The sequence below is a fragment of the Delphinus delphis genome, chromosome 16 (genome assembly GCF_949987515.2).
Source record: "Delphinus delphis chromosome 16, mDelDel1.2, whole genome shotgun sequence".
Lineage (NCBI taxonomy): Eukaryota > Metazoa > Chordata > Mammalia > Artiodactyla > Delphinidae > Delphinus > Delphinus delphis.
Window position 1 is genome coordinate 6,786,873 of NC_082698.1, and position 25,987 is coordinate 6,812,859.

The following is a 25,987-nucleotide window of genomic DNA, read 5'->3' on the forward strand; positions in this document are numbered from 1 at the left end:
TATGTGTAAAATACACATAATCTAGAGGTTTGTACATTCTTATATGTAATGTACAAATACTAAAAGTAGTGTAGTGTATAAAATATCTTGCTGTTCACAACATCACTGTGAAAACCTATGTTTTGACTCTCAAAAGATGGTAGCTTGATTTTTTGTTCTTTAGAAATAAACATATCAAGTGATGCTGTTTATTAAATTGCATGGTATGAAACAGTATCATACATGACACATATACATGACCAGCACAACCAAACATTACGCTACACAACATGAGTTCTCTTAATTACTGGCTGTCGTACTGAGGTTAAATTGTGACATGAGGTAGAGACACAATAGGCATCAAAATAAAAGGCAGTTATTCAGAATGAGATCACAGTATGAAGGACCTGAACACTTGTGTGCTTTCAAATTAAATCTAAGTTTATTTTGGTTTAAAAATAAGGGTGAAAAGGTGAATTTAGTCATCTTAGTCCCTTAATTTTGGAAATGTACAATCTATCATTTAACATCTACGGTTGAAGTTTTCTAATGCAATGTTGATTTTTAATTCAGATATCAGGACTTTTCCATCAGTCTATACCATATTTTATGCTTCCATATGGTTATTTTCTCTACCTTTCTTCTTAGTAGATAAATTCTTCAAACCAGCTTAATATTAAGATAGTTCCTCAGTCTTTTTTATTTTAATTAATTTAACTTCTCCTCTTTAACCTTTGCATATCCTCCATAAGCCAGAAAGATTTTGTCAAGCTTTAACTTCTGTAATTTGTATTATAAAAATGTTAAGGGCTTCCCTGGTGGCGCAGTGGTTGGGGGTCCGCCTGCTGATGCAGGGGGCGCAGGTTCGTGCCCCGGTCCGGGAGGATCCCGCATGCCACAGAGCGGCTGGGCCTGTGGGCCATGGCCGCTGGACCTGCACGTCCGGAGCCTGTGCTCCGCAACGGGAGAGGCCACGGCGGTGAGAGGCCGGCGTACCGCAAAACAAAAACAAAAACAAAAATGTTAAGTCTAGGGACTTCCGTGGTGGTACAGTGGATGATACTCCACACTCCCAGTGCAGGGGGACTGGGTTCAATCCCTGGTCGGGGAACTAGGTCCCACACGCATGCCGCAACTGGGAGTTTGCATGCCACAACTAAGGAGCCCGCCTGCCGCAACTAAGACCTGGTGCAACGAAGTAAATAAATATTATTTTTTAAAAAAAGGACTTCTTTAAAAAAATTAAAGTATGAAGTCTAAAGAATAATCTTTCTTCGGCACACTATGGAGTTTACCCTGGAAACTGCAACATGCCCTCCACTTTTTCTGTCTCACTCTTCCTGTTTGAAGATCACCGATTTCAGAGAATACAGTGTTAAGAATAAGATGTACACAAACTTGAAGTAACCTTGTCAGGCATGCTATTTTGTAGTTGCAGCTAATCTTCTCTGGGCTAGACCTTATGGAGCTCTCCTCGTGAATTTTATTTTCATCAGAAATGCCTTCTCCTAAAAATGTAAAAAACAAAACAAAACCAAAAAATCGACCTAACCCAAGGGATGTAAATGATGTAGAACATTTTCTTTTAAAAATGAAATGATAAATTCACCACTTTATTTGCATAATCAGTCAATGCTGGAAATATTGTGATAAGCTTGTAACTTTAAGCTTCCAAGATGAGATTCTGTTTCCAGGATGGAAGCGCCATATTTTTACCCCAAACCTTTCCTCTTTTCATGCCGTATTCTAGGATACACTTCCAGTCCATGATCTGAATTTAGGTCTGGCGTGGATTTAGAAATTTCATTAATTAACAAGCCAGGTTCCGGTTGATTTCTTCATAGAAGTCTGTCTACCCCTTCAGATTGTCTGGCGAGCTCATTCATAGGAGTTTGGGAATGTGTGGTGCCTTGGATTGGTCCAGGGCTCTGAAACCTAAGTCACCCATTCTGCACAAGAAGCTGAACGTTAAGACCTTCCCCAAACACTTGCGCAAACAGGGGCCTGTTTACAAAATGACTCCCAAAGCCAGCAGTCTCTCTGCCAGCACTTGTCTGTCAAACGTCCAAGTTCTGAGGTACCACAGCCGCTTCAGTTCTCCATGTTTCCCAGGCCACCCAGCCTGGGGAGAAAAGAGTCACAATGACAATCATAAAACAGACCTCTCTAATTCTACCCCCTAGGGAGTCGAGAAACCCTTGCACTGTTTGCCATGTTCCTCCCTTCCTTTCCAGCTGCTGTGACTGAGGTCTCCTGCTGCTCTGGGGCCCTGCTTCACTCCAACTTCTCTTTGAGTTCATGGTGACCTGGGTTTTGTCCCACCACAGCAAAGTGACAAAGCTCTGGGCTGGGGTAAAATGTAAATGACACACTCCTGCTAACCCCCAAGTCCTCTTCCTCCACCGGGAGCACAGTCCTGTGTAACTGTTTTGTCCGGCATTTACTTATAGGTGAGACAGCACTGCAGAGGTGAAGGGGTGGAGGGAAGAAGGGCGAAAGTGGGCCAACCACCGATGATGGGGATTGGCAGGCTGAGGTCACACCTATTTGGGCAAGTCAGAAGTTTATAGTTAATCTACCCCTTTAAGCAGATAATCTTACCAAAATCATCATCTCAAAGAAATCGTCCAACCCCAGAAGTGAGATGCATAGTGATAAATAAAACAATCACTGACTCTCTTTAGAATTCTAGGAGGATCCAGACTTCCCTGTGGTTGCTTACAAGCTGGCGCCCTGGACAACTGCCCATGTGGTCAGGTGTCACTCGGTCTCAGCCTCTGCCCACGTGAGAAGTCACTTTCTCTCCCTCCCAACGAGTTCATCCCCCTCAGGACCTGGGATCCCTTGTGAAAACATACCAGTGGGGCCTGACTGCCAGAACTCCTCAGGGAACAGTGGCCACGGGTCCTCAGGCTGGGCCCTACAGCTCTAAAGGATTCCTGGGTCAGGAAGGGAGACTCCACAGCCAGCTCCTCCTGCAGGAGCGCAGCTGGGGCATGGGTGGCTCTGCGGCTTCAGTTGGGTCACTGGGGATGGACACGAACGGCTGCTGCACAGTGGCAGGAGGCAGTGGCCGCCTGGTCACAAGGCAGGTAACGGCAGCAGTTAACGGCTACCGTGTAATGACTAACACGTAAAGACTGCTGGGTAGTGGCTGCTGCTCAATGGTAGATGGGCAAAGACTGCTGGGCAATGGCTGCTGCACAATGGCAGGCGGGCAAAGACTGCTGGGTAATGGTTGCCGGGCAATGGCCTAGCCCCTGGCGTAGGCCCCGCCTAGGCTCAGCCCGCGTCATGGGTAAGATGGCCACGTGGGGTTTAGTTCCCCATGCGGCACATCCTTGGTAAGTGCTCGTGATCTGTGAGGCCCCTCCCTGAACACACTAAATGCTTTAATCTGTGAAGGATGCATTAACAATTTCTAGAAAGATAATGCCCACCCACCCACCCTTTTTTCCACCATTTTCATCACCACCTTCCCAAGCGCTGCTTCACTGTGAGCTTATCATCATTCCTTGGGCCACTTCAACTGAAATTCAAACAGGATTGTGGGCACATTCATTTTTTATCTCTGTCCAATTAACTATAGCCTTGTTAACAAATTTTAAAATAATACAAGTAAACGTTACCCAGATAACCTCTTTATAGACTTTATCCCACTCAGTAAACTAAATGTCAAACGAGAAGAGAAAAATATAGATACTCTGTCAATATAGTTCGTGTGAATTTTCTCTCTACCCAGGTCTGTTTTGAATGGGGAAAAACAACGAGCCTTTTGGGTTTTTTTTTTTTGGTAGTGTGTTTTATTGCTAAATACAAATATTCAGGATAAGGTAAACAGGTAAAATTTAGAAATCGTTGCCCAGAGATAAAAATCACTTGCCAAAGCTTGCATAGCAAGGAATAGCAAGACTAGAGCAATGTCCTGAATGTTCTGTCTTCCTGCTCAGTGCCCACATTTCCCCTCTTGATATCTGTCAGAATTTATATATAACAACTGAGAGTTCAAGCATTATTTTCTAAGTTAAAAAAGTGGAAACTTTTAGAGGAAGCTCAAAGGCTGTGCCTTGATTAGCATAGACAACTAGTTTAGAATCAGTGGTAGTATCTCTCTGAGCAAAATCTTCCAATTTTATTCTTGTCACTCCCTGGGAAGCAATTGCAATTGTGGGTGCATTGTGCTCTCTGGTCTCCTTTGATCTCTTTATTCAGATCTCCTGTTTACTGTATTAAAACACTTCACTCCATTCATCAGCCAATCTTTGTTTATCACATGAGATATTTTGCACCTTTGTTTTAGTCATGTGCACAAGGGTGCGTTTGGCCTTATTTATGAGTTCTCTGACAAAGATGAAATTTTATTTTTCTCATCTTTTGGAAGAGTTGTGCTATGCAGATTAGGCAAGTATCGATTTTTTTCCCCCTCTCTCATCCCTCCCTTTGGATGCAGAGTCAAGTTTCCTTGCTATGATTCTTGTTACTGAAAAAGGAAAGATTATCTCTTTGGAGATGTTTGGAGGAGCTGGACATTCCATTTTATAATGACGGGTCAAGATGTATGGATTTGTGACAGCCCCTGTCCTGTTCTGATTCTCTCTGGAATAGGGACGATGGCCTTTTCTTTCTTTTCCTGGCTGTGCTGTTATTTGTCAGTTGGCCGAAGCTAGAAGGTGGTGCTGTTAAGCATGTAAATAAACCAGCACTTCTTCCAGTAAATAGCTCTGTCTAGCATTGTATGCCAGGAACTCTCATCTACACAATGATGAATTCAACTCCTGTATTGTGCTTTCCTTTCCTGTCCTTTCACGGAGGGAAAGGTGATCACACTGTAATTATAGAAGTCCTTTTTACTTTATTTTTTTCTGATTCTGCCCCTAGTTTTTTCCAGTCTCCTAGTAGATAACATTTCCCATTGCTCAGATAAAATTCCTAAGGCAGTTTTTTTGAATTAATTTACTTCCTGTAGTCCAGTGTTTTATAGATGATGTAAATGAAGGATGTGGCTTACAGATCTATTTAAAGAGACGTGCTTATACTTCAATGTTCTGGCCAGATGAGTGGGCACATGCTTTCGCATTTTTATTTAAACCCCACTGAAGTTGGTCATTATATTTTGAATGCCACAGCACGTCTATACCATTATTTAAAGGATCTTGTTCATTCATCCATATAATGATTGGCATTGGCTATAACTTGATGCAATGTTACACTATTTTAATTCTTTCTCAGGCAATGTTATCTTTGATCACTTCCTATTCACTGGGAAAAAAACCCACACAATTGCAATCCCACATTATGTTTCAGTGATGATGCCAAGTACTCCCTGGAATATAGCTATTCAAGACACTTTCTCCACCCTCAGGCTGCTCATTAAAGGGATGGCAGTTTCTAACTTTAATGAATAAGGTAGAGTGCAAATTCCACTCTTCTTTCAAAGAGACTCTCTGGTTTTCAAAGTGTTTTCCACTGCCTATTTCTTTGTTTAATTGGAAATGGTGTACACTCCTACATAATCATGGCCACAACTCAGTATGCAAAGTATTCCTTGTCACATTTTCTTTTTGTGTGATTCAAGTGTATATTTCATCAAAGAATTCCATAGAAAGTTCTGTATCTTCTCTCAAAAAGCAGAAAAATAAAAAAACAGAACAAAACTAAATAAAAAAAGCACCACGTGTTATGCCAAGTGCATCCAGATTATCATCTCGTCTATGGATAGAGTAACTCTTATATTCTTTGGTTTTTCCTCCCTTCTTCTAACCAAACACTGATTTAATATGTTCTTTTAACCCAGGGACATTTGTGACAGCTCCAAAACCTCATTGAAAACTTTAGCAAGAAAGAGCCAAGTAAGAAGAATGACAGGGACCAGTGTTTGGAAAGGCTGCCTTCTTTTCAAAATCTGGTAGCCTAAAACCCAGCCAAACTTGAGTGAGTTTCCATGCTTGAAGGTATAAATTATCTTTCTTCTTTTTTAATAAAGCAAAAAGAGTCTAAAATTTTCTATTTATCTCTTAGTGAAGCGTGACCAAGTAGCAACACTAAAACAGAGTATAGGAGGAATTTAAGATTTTAAGCCAAGTGTGGGTAACTCAAGTCACACCAAAGTTATGCAGTGGTATGGGAGCAGATGAGAATGAGCTTAGTGCCATTTATATCATACTAAGTTTCTGAGACCTTCTTTCCTTAATTCAGAAATGGGCCAGTATTTGAGCCTGTGAGCACTAGCTGATTCACAGGTTTCGGGCCAGCTGGATGAGAGGGGGGACCCTGAGGATATTAGCATATGTTTTCAAGCACTGAAGGTATTAGTGGAACTAATGACACCCAAACCAAATCCTTGCTCTCATTGTCTTTATTTCACACTGGTTATGTCCATGACAGTGTTCAAGCATCCTGGAGGATCCAAGATAAATAGATGATATGATCTGTATTCCCACAGAGCTTGCAAAGTGCTTGGGGAGATGTGTCTAATTTGTTTGAAATGAGGAGAGAACACTAGAAAGCAGTTAAAAACGAAATGCTAACTTGTGCTCAGTTAGCACTGGACATACTTATACTAAGAAGGTATTTATTGTTTATCTGAAAGTCACATTCAGCTGGGCGTCCTGTATTTTATCCAGCAGCCCTAGCGTTTCCATGCTGCATTATCTTCATGAGCTGAGAGTTATGGTCCCACCACTGCCTTCTACTGGCTTACACATTCCACACATAGTGGAGTAACAATTTTCACATGCACACTGCCTTTCTATTGACAAAGTGTTCCATACACATATTTAAGTTTAATCTTTCATCACAGCCCTGTGAGATGGGTATCATTCATCCCATTTTTCAGATGAAGAAAACGAAGTTCAAAGAGATGATCTGATTTTCTAACTCAAGCATCAATGGAGATCCTCAGCACAAACGTCATGACTCTCAAGTCCAGTGATTTTTCGTACACCAGTCGTCAGCAGTGCTCCACAGCTGGTGGGCTTTCTTCACTTCACAAAGCTTCCATTCGTTCAGTTCTCCTGCCAAGTTTACTTTCAGAATGGCAGCTTCCTGTCCAAAGCTGTTTATTCTCCACTCATTGTCCGGCTAATGCCATCAGTCTGCTTGGAGAGTGAAGGACTAGGGACCAGTTTGTGGGGGAGATTGTGATGGTTTTCCCTGGGGCTCTTCTCCTAATCCCATTTCTGAATGTTCTTTATGAACATTCAGCCAGCTAGCACTCTGGCTGAAAATTTGAGACTGGCTGTGACGCTGAACTCCTTCAGCTGACTAATCAATGAGGTTGATTGCCTTTTTCTGTTCTAGAAATTTTATTTGTCTAATAATGCAGAAGATGGAAGGGAGAAAAGAATCTTAACAATTTTAAAATTATTTTTGAATTTTAATTATTGTATAATGCAAACTGTAAAAATATTCAAACTATGCATAAGTGTAAGAAGCAGAATAGAGATGTCTCCGCTCCACTTTTTTCTCACTTCTCAGAAATCATCCTTGTATCCAGATGGGTATATACTCCTCCAAGATCCTTTTCTATAATTATGTAAATGTATGTATTCTAATTATTTTATAAAAATGTGGCCACTTTGCTATGTAACTTTTTTTCACTTAAATAATTATCTTGGAGACTTTCATGTCAGTGCACATAGATTTACCTTTTTATTTTTGATGGTTGCAGAGTATTTCATTGTACTGATATACTACAACTTCTTTAATCAATACCCTATAGTGTACATTTGGCTTCTCTACATTTTTTCTTATTACAAACAATGCCACAATTCCTGTGAGTGTGTCTAGAGAATCGACTCCTAGAAGTGGAATGCCTAGACCAAAGAGCACGCATGTTTTATATGTGAGGAAGCATCGCTAAGTGGCACTCCAGCAGGATGGTGCCTGTTTCTCCTTCCACCGCTTCCTTTTTCCAGTTTGTCCTGGGATTTTTCACTTCTTCTTATTTTTTACAGTGCATACACATTTTTATCCTACATGTGTGGCAAATACGTTCCCAAGCTTATCTTTTATCTTTGATTGTTTATGGTATTCTTTATTGTGCAAATGTGTTTAATTTTTAGGGAGCCTAACTGTCTGGTTTTGTGTGGTTTTTAGTTTCCTTGACATATCAGAGAAACTTTCCCCGTGCCAATATTATACAAGTCACTCATGACTTCTTTTAGTACTTTCATGGTTTTATATGTCTACATTTAAATCTTTGAAGCATCTAATCTATTTCAATGTAAACAATGTGATAGAGATTTAACTTTATGTTTTCCAAATGGCTAGACATCTGAGTTATCCATCATTTCCTCCCTGATTTGAAATGCCACTTTTACCATGCATTAAATTTCTGTATATTCTCAAGTCTATTCTGGACACTGTATTCTGATCTACTGACATTTCTACCTATTCCTGAGTCAGTGTGACACTTTTTAAAATGCTGAGTTCTATAATATATCTCAATATCTGTTAGGGCAAGTTTTGTACTCCCCAAATAACAGAAGATTATTGAGTTAAAACAAAAGTTCCCTCTTTTACCAGCCATGGCTCTGGTCTCAGTCCTCTCATCCCTGTTAGCAGTTTGGTCTGTGTCCTTCCAGCCCCTGATCTTTGTACTTACAGACTTGAAAACACAGGTATGCTCAGATATACAACATAAAGGGGCTGATACCAGGGCTGACAGCCAGAATATAAGGAGGGCTATTAAATACTGAACTAGTTCCATACTAGCTGCTAAATAGCAGCAGACCCCAGGCCTCTCTGGTAACACCCTGGCCTCCCTCTGCTCTTCCCCAGCATAAAATTGATTATTACATCAAATTCTGCATATGTGTTCACAAATAGCATCGGTTTATTGTATGTGTGTCTGCTATTTTTGTCCTGTTTGGTGTGAGGATTATACTGGCTCTCCTGATGAGTTGAGAAAACTTCCATCCTAACAACGTAAATGTCACAGGAGTCATTGGTTCTTTTGGAAAAAACTTGTTTGTTAAACTATTTGGTCCTGTTGCCTTTTTTTGTAGGGAGGGGGAAAAGGGGAGATATACAATTTTGACAGCCTGTTACATTTATCTGAGCTTAGTGTTCTATCTAGGTTTTTTTATTCTCTTTGTTAAGAAAACTGTGATAATTTTTATTTTTCTAGAAAATTATTTTCTGTTAATAGTACGAGCAATGGAGTCAAGCTGCTTTGTCCATATCCTAGCTCCCTCAATTACCAGTTTTTTTAAAATAGACTTTACTTTTAATTACAGTTTAGGTTTTCAGAAAGATGGAGAGTTCCCATATACCTGGCTCCCAGTTTCTCCTATCGTTAACATAGTATGGTACACTTGTAGCAATTAAAGAACCAATATTGATACCTTTTTATTAAAGATCATAGTTTATTTAGATTCCTTTAGTCTTTTTCCCAATGTCCTTTTCTGTTCCAAGATCCCATCCAGGACATCACATGACATTTAATCCTTGTGTCTCCTTGAGCTTCTCTTGACTGTGGCAGTTTCTCAGACTTCTTTGTTTTTGATGACCTCTACAGTTTTGAGGAGTGTAGGCCAGGCGTCTCGTTGGGTGCCCCTTTCTGGAAATTTGTGTGATTTTTTTTCATGATAGGACTGGAGTTACGGGCTACTGGGAGGAAGATCATAGAGGTAAAGGGCCGTGTTCATCACATCATGTCGAGAGTACATCTTCTCTGCGTGATTTATGATCGTGGATGCTGCTCTTGACTACCTGACTGAGGTAGTACTCGGGAGGTCTCTCCACTGTGCAGCTACTATTTTTTGCCCCCTTTCCATTCTGTACGTTTTGGAAGGAAGTTACCCTACTTAGCTTACACTAAAGGAGTAAGGAGTTATGCTCCACCTTTTTGAGGGCAGAGTAGCTAAATAAAATTTTTTTTGAATTTTATTTATTTTTTATACATCACGTTCTTATTAGTTATCTATTTTATACAAATTAGTATACATATGTCAATCCCAATCTCCCAATTCACCAGCCCCCGCCCCCGCCACTTTCCCCCCTTCGTGTCCATACGTTTGTTCTCTGCATCAGTGTCTCTATTTCTGCCCTGCAAACAGGTTCATCTGTGCCATTTTTCAAGGTTCCACGTATACTCGTTAATATACGATATTTGTTTTTCTCTTTCCGACTTACTTCACTCTGTATGACAGTCTCTAGATGCATCCATGTCTCTACAAATGACCCAATTTCATTCCTTTTTATGGCTGAGCAATATTCCATTGTATATATGTACCACATCTTCTTTATCCATTCGTCTCTTGATGGGCATTTAGGTTGCTTCCATGACCTGGCTATTGTAAATAGTGCTGCAATGAACATTGGGGTTATATGTCTTTTTGAATTATGGTTTTCTCTGGGTATATGCCTAGTAGTGGGATTCCTGGGTCATATGGTAATTCTATTTTTAGTTTTTTAAGGAACCTCCATACTGTTCTCCATAGTGGCTGCACCAATTTACACTCCTACCAGCAGTGCAGGAGGGTTCCCTTTTCTCCACACCCTCTCCAGCATTTGTTGTTTGTAGATTTTCTGATGATGCCCATTCTAACTGGTGTGAGGTGATACCTCATTGTAGTTTTGATTTGCATTTCTCTAATAATTAGTGATGTTGAGCAGCTTTTCATGTGCTTCTTGGCCATCTGTATGTCTTCTTTGGAGAAATGTCTATTTAGGTCTTCTACCCATTTTTGGATTGGGTTGTTTGTTTTCTTAATATTGAGCTGCATGAGCTGTTTATGTATTTTGGAGATTAATCCTTTGTCCGTTGATTTGTTTGCAAATATTTTCTCCCAGGCTTCCTTGGTGGCACAGTGGTTAAGAATCCACCTGCCAATGCAGGGGACACTGGTTTGTTCCCTGGTCCAGGAAGATCCCACATGCCACCAGGCAACTAAGCCCGGGCGCCACAACTACTGAGCCTGCACTCTAGAGCCCACGAGCCACAACTACTGAGCCTGAGTGCCACAACTACTGAAGCCCGTGTGCCTAGAGCCCGTGCTCGGCAACAAGAGAAGCCACTGCAATGAGAAGCCCGCGCACTTCAACGAAGACCCAATGCAGCCAAAAATAAAATAAATAAAATAAAAAGTAAATAAATAAATAAAAATTAAGAAAAATATATTTTCTCCCATTCTGAGGGTTGTCTTTTCATCTTGTTTGTAGTTTCCTTTGCTTTGCAAAAGCTTTTAAGTTTCATTAGGTCCCATTTGTTTATTTTTGTTTTTATTTCCATTACTCTAGGAGGTGGATCAAAAAAGATCTTGCTGTGATTTATGTCAAAGAGTGTTCTTCCTGTGTTTTCCTCTACGAGTTTTATAGTGTCCAGTCTTACATTTAGGTCTCTAATCTAGTTTATTTTTGTGTATGGTGTTAGGGAGTGTTCTAATTTCATTCTTTTATATGTAGCTGTCCAGTTTTCTCAGCACCACTTATTGAAGAGGCTGTCTTTTCTCCATTGTATATCCTTGCCTCCTTTGTCATAAATTAGTTGACCATAGGTGTGTGGGTTTATCTCTGGGCTTTCTATCCTGTTCCAATGATCTATATTTCTGTTTTTGTGGCAGTACCATATTGTCTTGATTACTGTAGCTTTGTAGTATAGTCTGAAGTCAGGGAGTCTGATTCCTCCAGCTCTGTTTTTTTCCCTCAAGGCTGCTTTGGCTATTTGGGGTCTTTTGTGTCTCCATACAAATTTTAAGATTTTTTGTTCTAGTTCTTTAAAAATGCTGAGTCATTTATTATTTTTAGTCTTCACTGTTTCCTAATAAATGTACTTAAGGCAATACAATTTATTTTCAATAGTATTGTGGCCACATCTCAATAACTTTGATTTGTCGTGTCTTGATTTTTGTCAGTTTCTAAATAGTCTATAATTTAATTTTAATTTTCTTTTTTAATTATGTCATCTAGAAAAGAATTTTTTATGTCCAAAGTTTTAGAGTTACTAATTTCTAGTTTAACAATTATAGTCAGAAAGTGGAATTTATGATTTCTACCTTTGAGAACTGAGATTTCTTTATGGTATAATACATGAACATTTGAAATGGTTTTGAGTAGAATGACAATTTTCCATTTGTTGGGCACATACTTCTGCATATATCTAGTAAATTTTTGCAGTTTTAAGTCCTGTTTTTCCAAATGTGTTCCTAGTTATTTTATCAGCTTGTTGCTATTATAAATGGGGTATTTTCTTTCTTTCTTTTTTTTTTTTTTTGGCCGCACCATCTGGTATATGGGATCTTAGTTCCCTGACCAGGGATTGAACTGCGCCCCCCTACATTGGAAGCGCAGAGTCTTAACCACGGGACCACTAGGGAAGTCCCAATATTTTCTTTCATTATATTTGCTAATTAGTGATTGTATTTAAGTGATAAAGCCATTTATTTTTGTGTATTAATGTTGTAGCAAGCTGCCTTATTAAGTTATATTTTTAATAATTTTTTTAGTTCATTCCCTCAGGTACTCTATCAGTCATAGCATCTAAAATAATGATAATTTTCCTTCTCCTATTTATTGTTTATATTTCTTATTTAATTCACTTGTCTAACTACATTGATTAAAACTTCTAGCATAATGATAAATGAACAACTAGAAGCCTGGAGGTAGAAGGTGTTAGTTCATTCGGTGACTCAACCTTGCCCCGCGTCTGAGCCTCCGCTTTTCTCTCAAGGTTACAAGGAAACTGCAGCATCTCTGGGAGTACATCTGTGTTCAAAAAGAAGAAGGGCTACGGCATCCATGTTTGTCCTTTATCTGGAATGCAGACACTTTCCCAAAAGCCCCCAGCAGATGTCCCTTTGGCAAGGGAGGCTGGCAGCCTGGGGGACAGAAATATAATTATTGACTTTTCATTCAGGTTTTCAAATGTATTAGCCAGAGTTGTGCAAAATATTGTTTTGAATTCTTTTAACTCCCTTTGTATCTATGGTTATTTTTCTATTCTTATTTCTAATTTTGTGTTTTTATGCTTTCTCACTTTTTTTGTTGATTAGTCTATCAAGTAGTTTATCTATTTTACTCTGGAGTTTTTCTCTTTCCACTTACAGAAACAGCTCTTGATTTTAGGTATCAATTCTTCGAGTTTTGTTTGCTAATTCATTTATATCTGCATTTATCTTTATTAATTCCTTTTGCTGTTTGTGTGTATTTTGTTGTTATTTTTCTAAACTCTTTATTTGGGTGCCTAATTCATTTGCTTCACTTTTTAATGATTGTTAGTGAAAGAAGTTAAAATGGATGTTTTCATCTGGGTACAGCTTTAGGATTTATTTTGCATTGTTGTTGTTATTATTTTTAGCTATTCTACATTTATGGTTTTGATTTATCCTTTGGCTTAAGAGTAGTTTAGGAGATGTTTGTACATTTACTAATAGCGGAGAGCTTTTTTTTGGGGTGGGGGGGCACAAGGCCTGCAAGATCTTAGTTCCCCTACCAGGGATTGAACCCTCACCTTTGGCAGTGGAAGTGCACATTCTTAACCACTGGACTGCCAGGGAAATCCCACAGAGAGCTTTTTATTTTTATTGTTCTCCTTGGCTATTCAATTTTACTGTTATTGAATTATGGTCAGTACCTTTTATTTTTTTAGAATTTGCTGAGGTTTTATCTGTTACCCAAGTTTTGAAAAATATACGGACACTAAAAAAGAAATTGCTATTAATTATATGAGATCCAGTGGTTTGTGTGTGTGTGTGTGTGTGTGTGTCTGTTTATTTACTTAGTCTATGGAAGTCACTAGTAACTAAGAAAAGTGTGTTAAAGTCTCCCCTTACTTTTTTGTTTCAATTAGTTTATCCTTTTATTTCCTGCAATTTTTACTTTATCTATTTAGATGCTATATTTTTTGATATATAAAAATGAATAAAACATATATTTTCATTTTGAATTTTGTACCTCAGCATTATAATACTTTTCTCCTTGAATTTAACTTAATACTAATATTGCAAACCCTGCTTTCTTTTATTTTGTTTGCAGCTGCCTGCTGTATCCTTGGCCATTCTTTTACTTTCAAAGTTTGTCACTAAGGACATATAGCTGGCTTTAGTTTTTGATTCCATTTGCATTGAATTTTATAATAACTCTGTTTCATTTCAATTTTGTAATTCTATTTAATGTTTTCTGGGGGTTTTGTTTCCTTGATTTTTTTCTTTGTGTTCTTTCTTTCACTATATATTTTGGCTTGTTTTTGATTGTTTATTGCCCTGGGAGGCATATAGAAGACACAGTCTGTTTTAATTTCTAACAAATGTCTACCTTTACAACTTTAAACAATAGTTTAAAATCTTTCTTCATTTCTCAATTTAGAAAATGAAAACGTTATGATGAAATTAGTACCCTTACATTTCTTTTGCTTGCTTCACTTCTTTTCTTCCTAATTTTAATTGGTACATTCTAGTATATTTAATTGGTATATATTTTTAAATCTCAGTCTATTATCATTATGTTTTTATTTTTGCATGAAACATTTATATTCTCTTTGTAACAATTTTTGTAAAATTTTTCATTTTTTCATTAAAAAATTAAAAATTTTTACATATAAATTTATATTCTGTATTTAATAACATCACTACCATGTTATTTAACTTTATTTCTGTGGATTCAATGCCCACCTTTAATCATTTAGAACCATAGCTTCCTATTTTACATCCTCTCTTCATTAAGCAGACTTTTTTGATTCACATAGAAAGGCAATATGTCTCCCTAGTCCTTGTGTGCTTGTGACTGTCTTTATGTTGTCATAATATATGAATGAAAATTTAGCTGCACACAGAGACTTGGGTCACATATCTTTTTCCTCAGAATCTATAATGGATGCTCCACTGTCCGTTGGCATTGTATATTGCTGACCTGAGCTCTGAGGCCAGCTTTACTTTTTACATTCAAAGAGACTTGTCCTGTCTTGTTCTCTGTGTGGAGTGTGCTTGATTTCTAAAGTTCAATAAATTCCCCCAGATGTATCTTCCTGTTGTTGATCATTGTTTTTTCATTATATTTAGTGAGCCGATTTGATGGACAGTATGATGGTTAATTTTGTGTGTCAACTTCTCTGGCTAAGGATGCTCAGATAGCTGGTAAAACATTTCTGGGTATGTCTGTGAGGGTCCTTCCAAAGGATATTAGCATCTAAAGCAGACTAAGACAGACCACCCTCACCCATGCCAGTGGGCAACATCCAATCTGCTTAGTTCCTGAATAGAAAAAAAGGTGGAAGAAGGGCAAATTTGCTCTTTGCTTGAAATGGACATCCATTTTCTCCTGCCCTTGGACACCAGTACTCCTGATTCTCAGGCCTTTGGACTAAATTACACCATCAGCTTTCTTGGTTCTCCAGCTTGTAGATGGCAGATCATGGGAAGGCACAAGGTGGAAGACAGCTTGGAACATTTATGGAACATATGAATAGAGGTGATGGTTGCCTATATAACAGGAAAATGGTGAGTGAGGGAAAGAACAGTATAATTTGAGGCTTGAGAGGGAAGCAGGGGACAGATTGTGCAGGGACTTATAGATCATGCTAAGGAATTGTGTTTTGTCTTGGTTTTAAGTTCACTGGGGAACCACTGAATGGTATTAAGCAAGGGACATGATGATGTACACGTAAAAAAAAAAAATTCACTCTTGCTGAACGCTGAGGATGGATTGGAGAGGAAAGTGAGAATGAGATGGAACCAGTAGGGATGCAAATACCAGGAACGTTAACCTCATCTTCAATCTTACACTAAAGGAGAATAGTCCAGCGTTTTTAGGTTACATTTACGAGAAATGTACACACACTACTGGCTAAATAGCTCATCCTGCGTTTAAATCCCTAAAGAGTCGATTAAAAAGTTGTCTGAGTCTTTTTAAGTTAAATGTTCATTTCCTTTATCTCCAGTGCTTTGTCAAATTCAAGCAGTAGTATTGTCCATGTAGAGGATGATAATTAAAGCACCAGCACCTCTGCAAAAACAGATTGTGAAGTCTTAAACCTTGGCTTTAGCTAGCTAGAGCAAGTGGCCGTGTGCATCCTCATGGTTGGTTGACATCCCAGGCTAGTTCCGGAAGGGAAACCACCCCCGGGGTCCTTGCAGCTCCCTCTTGTTCCTTGGTTCCCCCTCAGGTTATCACAAAGGTCACTCTACCTTCGCTTTCTCCGAGAGTATTTTCAGCTCTGCTTCCTGATTCCACGGTTTCTGTTCCCTTTTTCAGTCCACTCACTCTAGATGTTTGGGTCCTTCTTTTCTTCCAGGGCCAACTCTTGCCAGGGAGGTAAACATAATTGGTCCTGCCCCCTCCCACACCCTGGCTTTTATAAGTCCTGCCTGCACCAAGTCCCAGGCTCCCACTTGCCCAGAGGTGAGGCGCAGTCTCAGGAGCAACGCGAGGCGCACTGCGAACCCTAAGACAACAGCCACGCGCATTCTGCAATTCTTGGGTGACTCTTGGTTTTGTCATGGTCTGTTGAATTGAAAACGTTTGACCAGTGTTTGAAAGCATATCCTCACACTTATCTCTAGGTATCTTGATTCCGAATCATGGTTAGAGAGGAAAAGTGCGCCCAAGCCACTTGGTGATGTAGACTGTTGAGCAAGGACATGGTCTGCTCTGATACAGGTGTACTGCATTGAGGACTCAAATCTCATAAGATGAATTGTGGTCAGTGATATGATTTTCTGAAATAGGGGAACACTCGTGATAAAGTGAACAATGAAACAAAATACAATCTTCCCTCAATTTTCATCATTGTTGCATTCCTGGACATTGCTTTGTATGTGAAAACCGTGCAAAAAGTATTTTGTGCTTATGCATTGAACGATGCTGGATTCTAAGATTAGATCATCATGAGTGGTGTGTTTACCTACCTGAATGTGCAGTAGGACATTTAGAGGTCATACCAAGGATAGGATGATGGGACATCATCAAGTGGGACATCCCATCCATTGCAGGACCTCTTAACCAAATACCTGCCAGTCGTGCCAACCAATCACTGTAATGACCAAAAATCACCACTGGAAATTTCCAAAATGCCCCCTAGGGGGTGAGATAACTCCCTCAAGAGCTACTGATTAAATAAACTGAGTCCTCCTTTAGGATACCTTTAATAGATACAGGATAGATGAGCATCAAATGAGTTAATATTTATAAAGAGCTGAGAACAATGCATGGCATGTTGTAAGCTCTGTACATGTATTTATTATATACATAAACAAATAGAGTCAATGACAATCAAAATATGCCAAGTTTTTCTTAAGCAAATGAGCAATTATGAAGGCTGAGCCCATGTGACCTGCTGATGTTTTTAATGGTTTAAAATGTACACAACTTATGGTGTGTCATCATTTGTGTAAAAAGAGTGGAAACATAATCTATATATTTGCATTTATAAACAAGGATACATAAGAAATTAGTCATGTTGTTTGCCCCTGAAAAGGGGAACTGCATCCCTGAGGGAGAGTGTCAGAGGAAGACTCTTCACTGTACACACTTTGAAACTTTGGTGCTTTGAACAAAGTGAATGAAATGCCTAATTCAAGATAAATAATACACATTTTTTAATTTAAACCATTTAACATATACTTCAAGATAACAAGTATCTGTGTAGTAATGAGATATGATTAGAATTTCCATAAATGACAGTATTATTTACGTTTTATAACCAAACCAACACTCTGTGGTTTTTCTCTTCTTACCTGGTTCTCCATTCTCTATTATTAAAGTCAATGTCAACAATATTTCCTGATCCCGTATAGTTTAATTTTCATTAAACTAGAACTACATTTATCTCATTGACATCCAAACCCAGCTCACTTCCCCCAGTCCTTAGGTGCCTGGGACTTTGGAGGCTTGTAGGCAGTGAAAATTCTGCATACTAAACTTGTTGGACTTTCCTAAAGAGTAGAACCATGGCCACCGTGCAGCCAGTACATGGGAGAGATGAGGCTGGCAGAACACATGAGAAGTGTAGAAGGCATAGCAAACACGGATTGAAGTATCTTGGAATTTCAGGACCATAGAATCTCATTGGAAGGAAGCTTTAGAGACTATCCAGCTTGCTCCTCTTTTCTCCTCCCACCTCCCTGCTTCCCTCCTCTGTCCTTCCATCTTCTCCCTCTCCCTTCCCTCCCTCCTTCCTTAGAAGATGATGAAACAGAGGTTCAAAGATAACTTTCTCCAACATCATCCAGCAAGTGAGTGGGACTTCAGACCCAAGTCTTCTTTCTCAGAAAAAGGATGCAGATATAAGAGGCTATTCCCCTGTCTTCTCGACCTTTCTCGGTGTCTGCTTAGCAATTTCCCTTCCAGGGGGGATGGCAGGCAGGGAAGTGTAGGTGAAGAGGGTGGCCATGGAGGCTTTTCTGTCCTGCATCAAAGTCTAGAAAACAGTTGGAGAGCATCGAAAGGACCCTAGTTTTCAAGCTGAGGCAATGTGACTGCAGGCTGGGAGTGATAAACAGGGCATGAGCCCCTGCTGGCATTAGGTATGATGCAGACTGACCAAGAAGGTAAGCTTCAGGGTCCACCTGTGCTTGATGCCAAAAACGTGGCCTCTGTGTACTGGTGCCGAATTGAATCTCGGAGTTTTGGGTGAAGTAGAAGAGAAGAGCTTTATTGCTTTGCCAGGCAGAGGGGGAGACAGTGAGCTCCTGCCCTTGAAAACTGTGTGTGTTGATGAGGAGTTTTTATAGCAATTGGTCAAGGGCAGGGTTGCTGATAAGATCAGGGTGTGTGCAGGGCCTGCACTCCTTTAATCTTGTCTCAGGTAATCTCTTGATGAGCTTCTCTAGTTCCTATAATCTGGCCTCAGGTGGTCTTCTCTGGAATGAAGAATGCTGACATCTTCCATTTTTGGGGGGTTTTAGTTCTATAAAGAGCTCAAAGGTATTGTTCTGTGTATCCCTTGAGGAGGAACCAGGACCCTGCCCCAAGGCTGCACCTCCCTTGTCTCTGCATCCCCTCCCTTCCCTGATTAGCAACTGTCCCATGAATCTGCCCTATGGAACTCAGGAAAGGTCATGGAGGCTGGAGTCTGTTCCCTACAAACATGTAATGAGGGACACAGAAAGGCTTCCATGCCAGGAGCCCCACAGGGTGCTGCTCGGTTTCACGCTCACCATGGAGCACGAGGCGGGAGTGGGGGGGTGGGAGGTGGTAAGAGCAGATAGAAAACACCTTCCTGGCTCAGGTGTAAACCCTCCTCTCAATGTCAGTGTGTTGGAAGACTCACACTGTATCCCTCCTGCAGGCACCTCATTATAACTCAAATAACCTTTCTTAAAAATAACCTGTAAAACCCTTATTTGCGTGGTCTTTGCAACAAAGAGTGAAGTATTAACTGACAGCCCGGTATCAAATTCATCATGGATTTGGAAAGACCGTCTGCTTCCCTTTCTGGTGGGGGGAATGGAGAGATCAGAAATGATCCCCCCTCGCCTCAGAACGAGCGTTCCTGCAAGGCTTCCTTTTCTTGGTCTTTTTTCTCTCTCCACTACAAAGGAAGAGATAATTAAAAAGATTCCTTGATCTATTTTCAAATTATGTCAGAAAAGCAGATTAAAGATTTGATGCTTAGGAAAATGGCGATAAATATTCAAACATAAATTATGGCAGTATTAATAATTGCACATTTGTGCTATGTAACTAGAAAATTATTTGAGCATTAATTCTATTTACATATGTTCATTTAGATTTGTATCCCTGAAGCATGCAAGTATTTGGGGTTTGAAACATTTAATCACTTAGTAAGCAGCCCTCAATAAGATTGCCACTTACTTATTGTCCTTATTGATTTTCCTACACAGGAGAACGCTTGTGGTGAATAGAAACTGACTGCTGAAGTGAAAGAACTCTATCTTTTCTAGTGCAGAACAAAAGCGCCTTTTTTTTTTTTTTTCCCAAGAGCAATCTGTTTTCTTCAGATCATTCCAGCTCAGGGCCAGAATGCTGCTTCATTCATTTGTTCGAAACTCTTCTCCCATTAGTATGGCATCTTGTTGTTTCTAGACAGACACACATTGAGTAGCACTTGGTTTTCTGTTCAAGTTGAATTTTCTAAGTTTCTGTCTGGAGCGTGATGGACAACCCAGGCTCCCAGGAGCACATTTGGTTCTTAGTTGATACAGGGAACCTGCCAACAGAAAACCTTGGAAAGACCTAGAACCCAACTCATCAGCCCAGACATATAGTCTTCCTTAATCTGTTTCCCCAAGAAATCCCCTGGGTGACTTCATTGTAAAGCTTTCATAAAGAAGAGGACCTGAAATAAACACAACAGGCCTAATAACGAGAACATGGAGGCCTGAAAACACTCATCAGAACTGTCTGGGGTTCCCAAAAGCCGACTCAAACCAGCTTAAGTGAAAAAGATTTCAAAGTTCAAGGACATCCTCCTCCCAAGGAGGTGGAGCATAGCTCCCACCCCTACACTTTGTGTCTTCCTTCCAAAGAATAGAGTATGGAAAGGGGTTGGGGTGGGGAAGGAATGAGGCAGCAGAGGAACTTGGCAAAGAGGTGATGGAGGCTACCATTGCCAGAGAAGACGCCCCTGACATTCAGAAGATGGTCTGGCTCTCACAGATAGACCATGCTCTTCTCTGATGAGATGCAATCTCACAGATACCAAACTCAGTTATTCTGAGACCATGATTAAGTGAGACAAAGCAAGGCCGCTTTATGCTTTTATCTAAGCACGGGCAAAAACGAGGTCACTATGCCACCCACAAAATACCACACACCCCCCCTCTCAGCCAGAGTGAGTGACTGCACCTCTTCACCACGACAGCTTTTTCCGTGTGCAGCCTCCCCATAGATAAGATGTAGTTATAGCTATATCTGTCTATGTAGGTAGATAAATATAGATAAGGATCAATAGCCTTTGGTTAGAGATTTACTATCTCTAGAAAAGAAAAAACATAAAAAGAAATAGATAGTTTAAAATCCAAATTCTGATTTTATAGATGTAAAATGTCCAGGCTGCTGCAAGATGAATACAGCTTATATTCATCATGTCCAGCCGTGCTCAGACAGCACTTCTTTCTGCAGCATGTCCAGCAGTGTTGGTGCCGGCTGACAGAAGGAAAAGCCAGGCTCAAGGAAGGATATTCACTTAGAAGCAACACGAGTCATCCACACACCTTCCTGACTGCGTTCTGTTGCAGAAAGCTTCATCAGTTCAGTAATTCTAGTTAATCTAACCAGATAGTGTAGTTTTATTTTACAGCCATGATCTTCTATTTTGGTGTCAGTTTTTCAACAAAGTATTAATTATGGGGAGGAAAAATTTTGTGCTAGAATCCTTTCCCTATAGATACCAATCATAGAATTGCCCTGCCCTCTGACCATCTAGAGCTTACAGTGCAGAGGAAACCCTCAGTTCCTTAGACCGGCCCCCAAACCATCCAATCAAAGCCCCAAATCTGTGGTAGGTTCTTTCTAGCACCCTCTGCTGAGACCCCCACAGCTCTCCACGGTGTGTGCTCCCTCAGTGCAGGGAGTGACAAACCTAACTCGTTTAACTGCAGCAGTGTTCTTGGGGGTTGCTGATTAAAGGGCATTCACAGCATCATCAGTGACAATCATGTACCCTTGATAAAATATGATGAGTCTGTTGTCTTCCTTCCCCAAACCTCACAACCCCAGACTAAACATGGGAAAAGGATCAGACAAACCAACACTGAGGGACATACTGCAAAATACCTGACCAGTCCTCCTCAACACTGCCAAGGTCAACAAAAACCAAGGAAAGTCTGGGAAGCTATCACAGCCCGAGAGGTCCAAGACCTTAAGGTTAAACGTAACGTGGAATCTTGGATGGGATCATAGAACAGAAAAGGGGTATTAGAGGAAAACTAACGAAATTGTAATAGAGAATAGAATTTAGTTAACAACAACAAAATTTTCTTTTTTTGAGATAGAGCTGCCTTCAGGGTACAATTAAGATGATGTCCCATCTCTCCATCGTTTCACCGTGTTGGTCATTTCTCAGGCAGACTTATCTTACTCAAAGCAATGAGGCTGCTGCAGCTTAGGCACATGTGGTCCACGTCAGATTGAGAACCCAGCATAGATTCTCCAGTTGACCCTACCCCATCCTGCCTGGGCCAACTGTTTCTTCCTGCACTAAGATTCAGCCGTCAGTTACACACAAACCCCGTAGACCAGGAATATTATTGGAGACTGAGGGCAGCTGGTTCCCCAGAAGAAGGGACACAGTATGACACAACCCCAATCTAGCCCAGTGACAAGAGGGCTTGAAGGGCAGCTACACGTGGCTTCGGGAAAGCCACATCACCACCACCACCCCTGTTGCTTCATCTGCAGGATGGGAGGGTCTTTAACTGTTACCAACCCCCCCCCCCCCGCCCCCGCCCGAGTCAGTCCCCAACAAGGGTCCTTCTGCCTGGTATTGCTCGTGTCAGCAGAACGAGAGCAAATTTGGTTCGAGCAGGGCTCTGGCGCACGCGCTCTCCTGACAGGCCGTGGGCGAGGCTGCTGTACAGGGATCTTGTCAGTGGGGAGGGGAGGGGGCGGGGTTCTCGCGAGGCGGGGCGGGTGCGCGGCTCACGCTCCACATCCAGTGCCCGGCAGGCGCAGCGTCTCTGCGCCCGGCCCGCCGCCGCCATCTTGAATCGAGTGTCGTGTGGCGTCTTCTGAGGTATCGGCGCCGCCGTTTCGCACTGGGAACTCTGGTCTGAAGCGCCGAGTGCAAGCAAGGCCTCTGTACGCGACCCCCTGTGAGCAAGTGATACCAGACTAAGCATAAGGAGGAAAAAAAGGTTAGACTTTATTTTATTACCCAGATTCTATTTTTATTTCCTGAGACTTGTTAATGGGCTTTGCCGGTGACATAACCCCAAAGGAGCAATGGCAAGGTCGAATGTGATGTCAGTCGTCAGTGCCTAGGATGAGGCGATGTTCAGTGAACGTTAGTTTGATCTGTGCCTTTCCTGGTCAAAGAATTAACATGAGTAATCCTACTTGCGCGTGAAGAGTTAAGCAATTGTAAGAAGGCCACACTAGTGCATTAATAGAACTGCATTGCTGCCGTGAGAGTGAAGAATCTTTTATGCTATTAACCTGTGTAAATTTTAAATTTTTAAAAATAGTAAGTTATGTGGGTCACCGCGTTACCCCTGTAACTAAGTGCAACGTTAGCTATCAAATTCTCATTGTTGGCTAATTTATCTTTAAAGACTCAAGAATGCAATTCGAGTCATTACTACCTGTGCCGTATTTCATTTATGGCCCCTGTGAGTCATGGGTCTTCTTTCTATAACTGAAAACGTTTAATGCAATTAATTCAAGAGGTCTGTCACATATGTTGTATAATCAAACTTAACTCAAATTGCATAAATTGGTGCTGTATTTTATGGTCGCGTCCTGGAACTCCCACACAAAATATGACACTGTTCCTAGTAACAGTGGTTGGGTTGGGGGGAATAGAGAAGAATTGTGTTCTTCTTTCTTCATCTTAATGAAGCTTTCATTAATTGTTTTTCTGGAAATATCTTTGCGATGCATTTCTTGAGTTTTTTGAACTTCTGGATTATATAAGCTCACGTTGCTTCTATTTGATTTTGATGGCTTTCTTGGCCTAGTTTCCCTGCAAGTATTTGGTAAGATTGAAAATAATTTTTAGTTGCATTTTCTCATTGTGTCTGTGCTAACGTACTAATGGTTGGTTTTGGAAGCATTGCTACGATCTAATGTCTTTATCTTTGGCTGGATTTTTAAAGGGGTATTTTATTGCCTGTCATTACCATTCACGGTAGCGTCTGGACACTGTCATTCCAGCAGCCTAGTGCGTACCCCATTGCCACTGGCCCGGCCCTCTGTGCTTAGAGAGAATCTCACGCCTTCCCCAAGAGCCACATCTTATTCCTCCAGCACCTCTGCGTTTTGGCACACTTTTGATTTTTCATTGTAGATGTGTTGTTAAAGTTTCAACATGAGAGATAATGCCTTTTAAGATGAGGATAAGCTCCTTGATGCCTGTGGTGATATAATTTGCACAGTATGTTCCCAGCCTTTGCCTAGACTGCAGCACGACCAATGATAGCACATCCCCTATGGGTGGCGATTATGGCCCTTGAGAAATTCTCCAGGAGCGAGACCATGATGCTGAGGGACCAGATCCACCTCCTCATCTGTCAGAAGGGTGACAATGTTGTTTTGCAAAGCGCGTATTGAAGTCTTTCCGCTCAGATGTCTTGATTCGTTTCCTCATGGTGGAACGTGTCTTTGTGTTGTGCTTGGACAGAACCAAACGGATGAGCATGCTCAGATTCAGGCAGCACACCTGCCTCGGCTTTGTGCCGCCCTGATGTGCTTTGCTGCCCAAAAGATACAGGCAGAGACCTGACATTCAGATGAGTGCCACAAACATTCCTGACCATCTACTATGCACCAACCGCCAACCACAGAGCTGGCGGTGGCACGGAAATAAGAAAAGGCACCTGTTGTTAAGGAGCTGGCATCCTAATCTATTTGCTTCAGAATTGGCATTTCTGTCCTCATTCATTCAAGAAATGTGCGTTGTATGCTTGCTCTAGTGCAGGCACTGGGCTAGGTGTTATGGATAGAGGGGTGAGCAAGGCGCACAAGACATCATCCCTGCCCTCGTAGCGTTAAAATCTAGCCCTATTTCTAGGTTAGAAAAAAGACCAGGAGAAACTAGCTTAACTTACAGCAATAACCATGCAGACAGCATGCAATTTTAAAAAGTAACCTTCAACAACCGGCAGTCCAGTGAGCGGGCCGCATCGGGAGAGCAGGGCGGCGGGGACTCGTTGCCAGACCGCATCCTCCTGGTGCTGTGTTCTCCGCTCAGTCACGGCCGGAGACAGGGGACCGGGACCGTCCCTGGGCGAGGTACGACTGACTGCCGGGGAGGGAACGGCTTCCTCACTCCCCATGCTGGGCCAGTTCCAGGCACCGGAATGCGCTTCCATCCAAGGTTTACAGCAGGCTGGCCTCAGCCGGCGGGCGCGAGAACGTCGACAAATTTTCGCCATCACCTTCCGCCAATATCACCACCCTTGTGCGTGCGTGAAGAAAGGTGACTTTTGTTTTTGTTTTCCTTTTTTCCCACTGTCCTCTTTCCCCTCGCTGCTGCTGCAATGAAGGAACATCCGTCAATGAGACGAATAAAAATACGGTAATATTTAAAATAAAAAATAAATGAATAGAAAGTAACCTTCAAGGAAAAATCAAAATGGCTTCTTGAAATCTCTGATAGCCTGATGACCACGAGACTATTGCTGCTGCTTCAGTGTCTCAGGGTAAATGCAAACCTCTCTCCTTCACTCTCTCATTTACAAAATACACCTGGCTTTCCCTTTATATCTCATCAAGTGGAGAAAGTGTTGAACTACTATTTAGCTGTATATCCTAGGAGGGTGCCAGTCTCTGGTTTTATTTTGCTACAAAAAAGTATTGCTCACTACACAAATGGATAGGAAACCAAACACTTTCCCAGTGTTTTAAGATAGATTGAGGGAGAAAGCAGCAAAGAGATTTTCTAAACCTCATGGAAACTGGTTATTTTAAACTACTATTAGGTTACCCTTCATATTCATTTGGTGTGCAATGGGATTTTTTGACTAAAATTAGCATTTGGTTATAATTAATACTCTTTAAAGGGCAAAGTGCATATGATTCCAGGGGGAAATAATTCACTGGAGTAGTTTATACTGTTGCTTTCTCTAAGGTAGTGGTTCTCAAATGGGGGCAATTCCCCCTTCCCCAGGGGACTTTGGCAATATCTGGAGACATTTTTGGTTGTCACAACTGAGGGAGGAGGTGCTATTGGCAACTAATGGACAGAGGCCAGGGATGCTGCTAAACATCCCATGATGCACAGGACAGGTCCACACAACAAAGGATTATCTGGCCCCAAATGTCAATAGTTCCAAGGCTGAGAAAGCCTCTTTTAACATAATCCCACTGTAGAGACAGTGCTACCTGTGATGTGTGGGTTAAGTTGCCAAAACCAGAGGAATTTTGTGAAAGCTTTCTCCTCCTGCTCTCT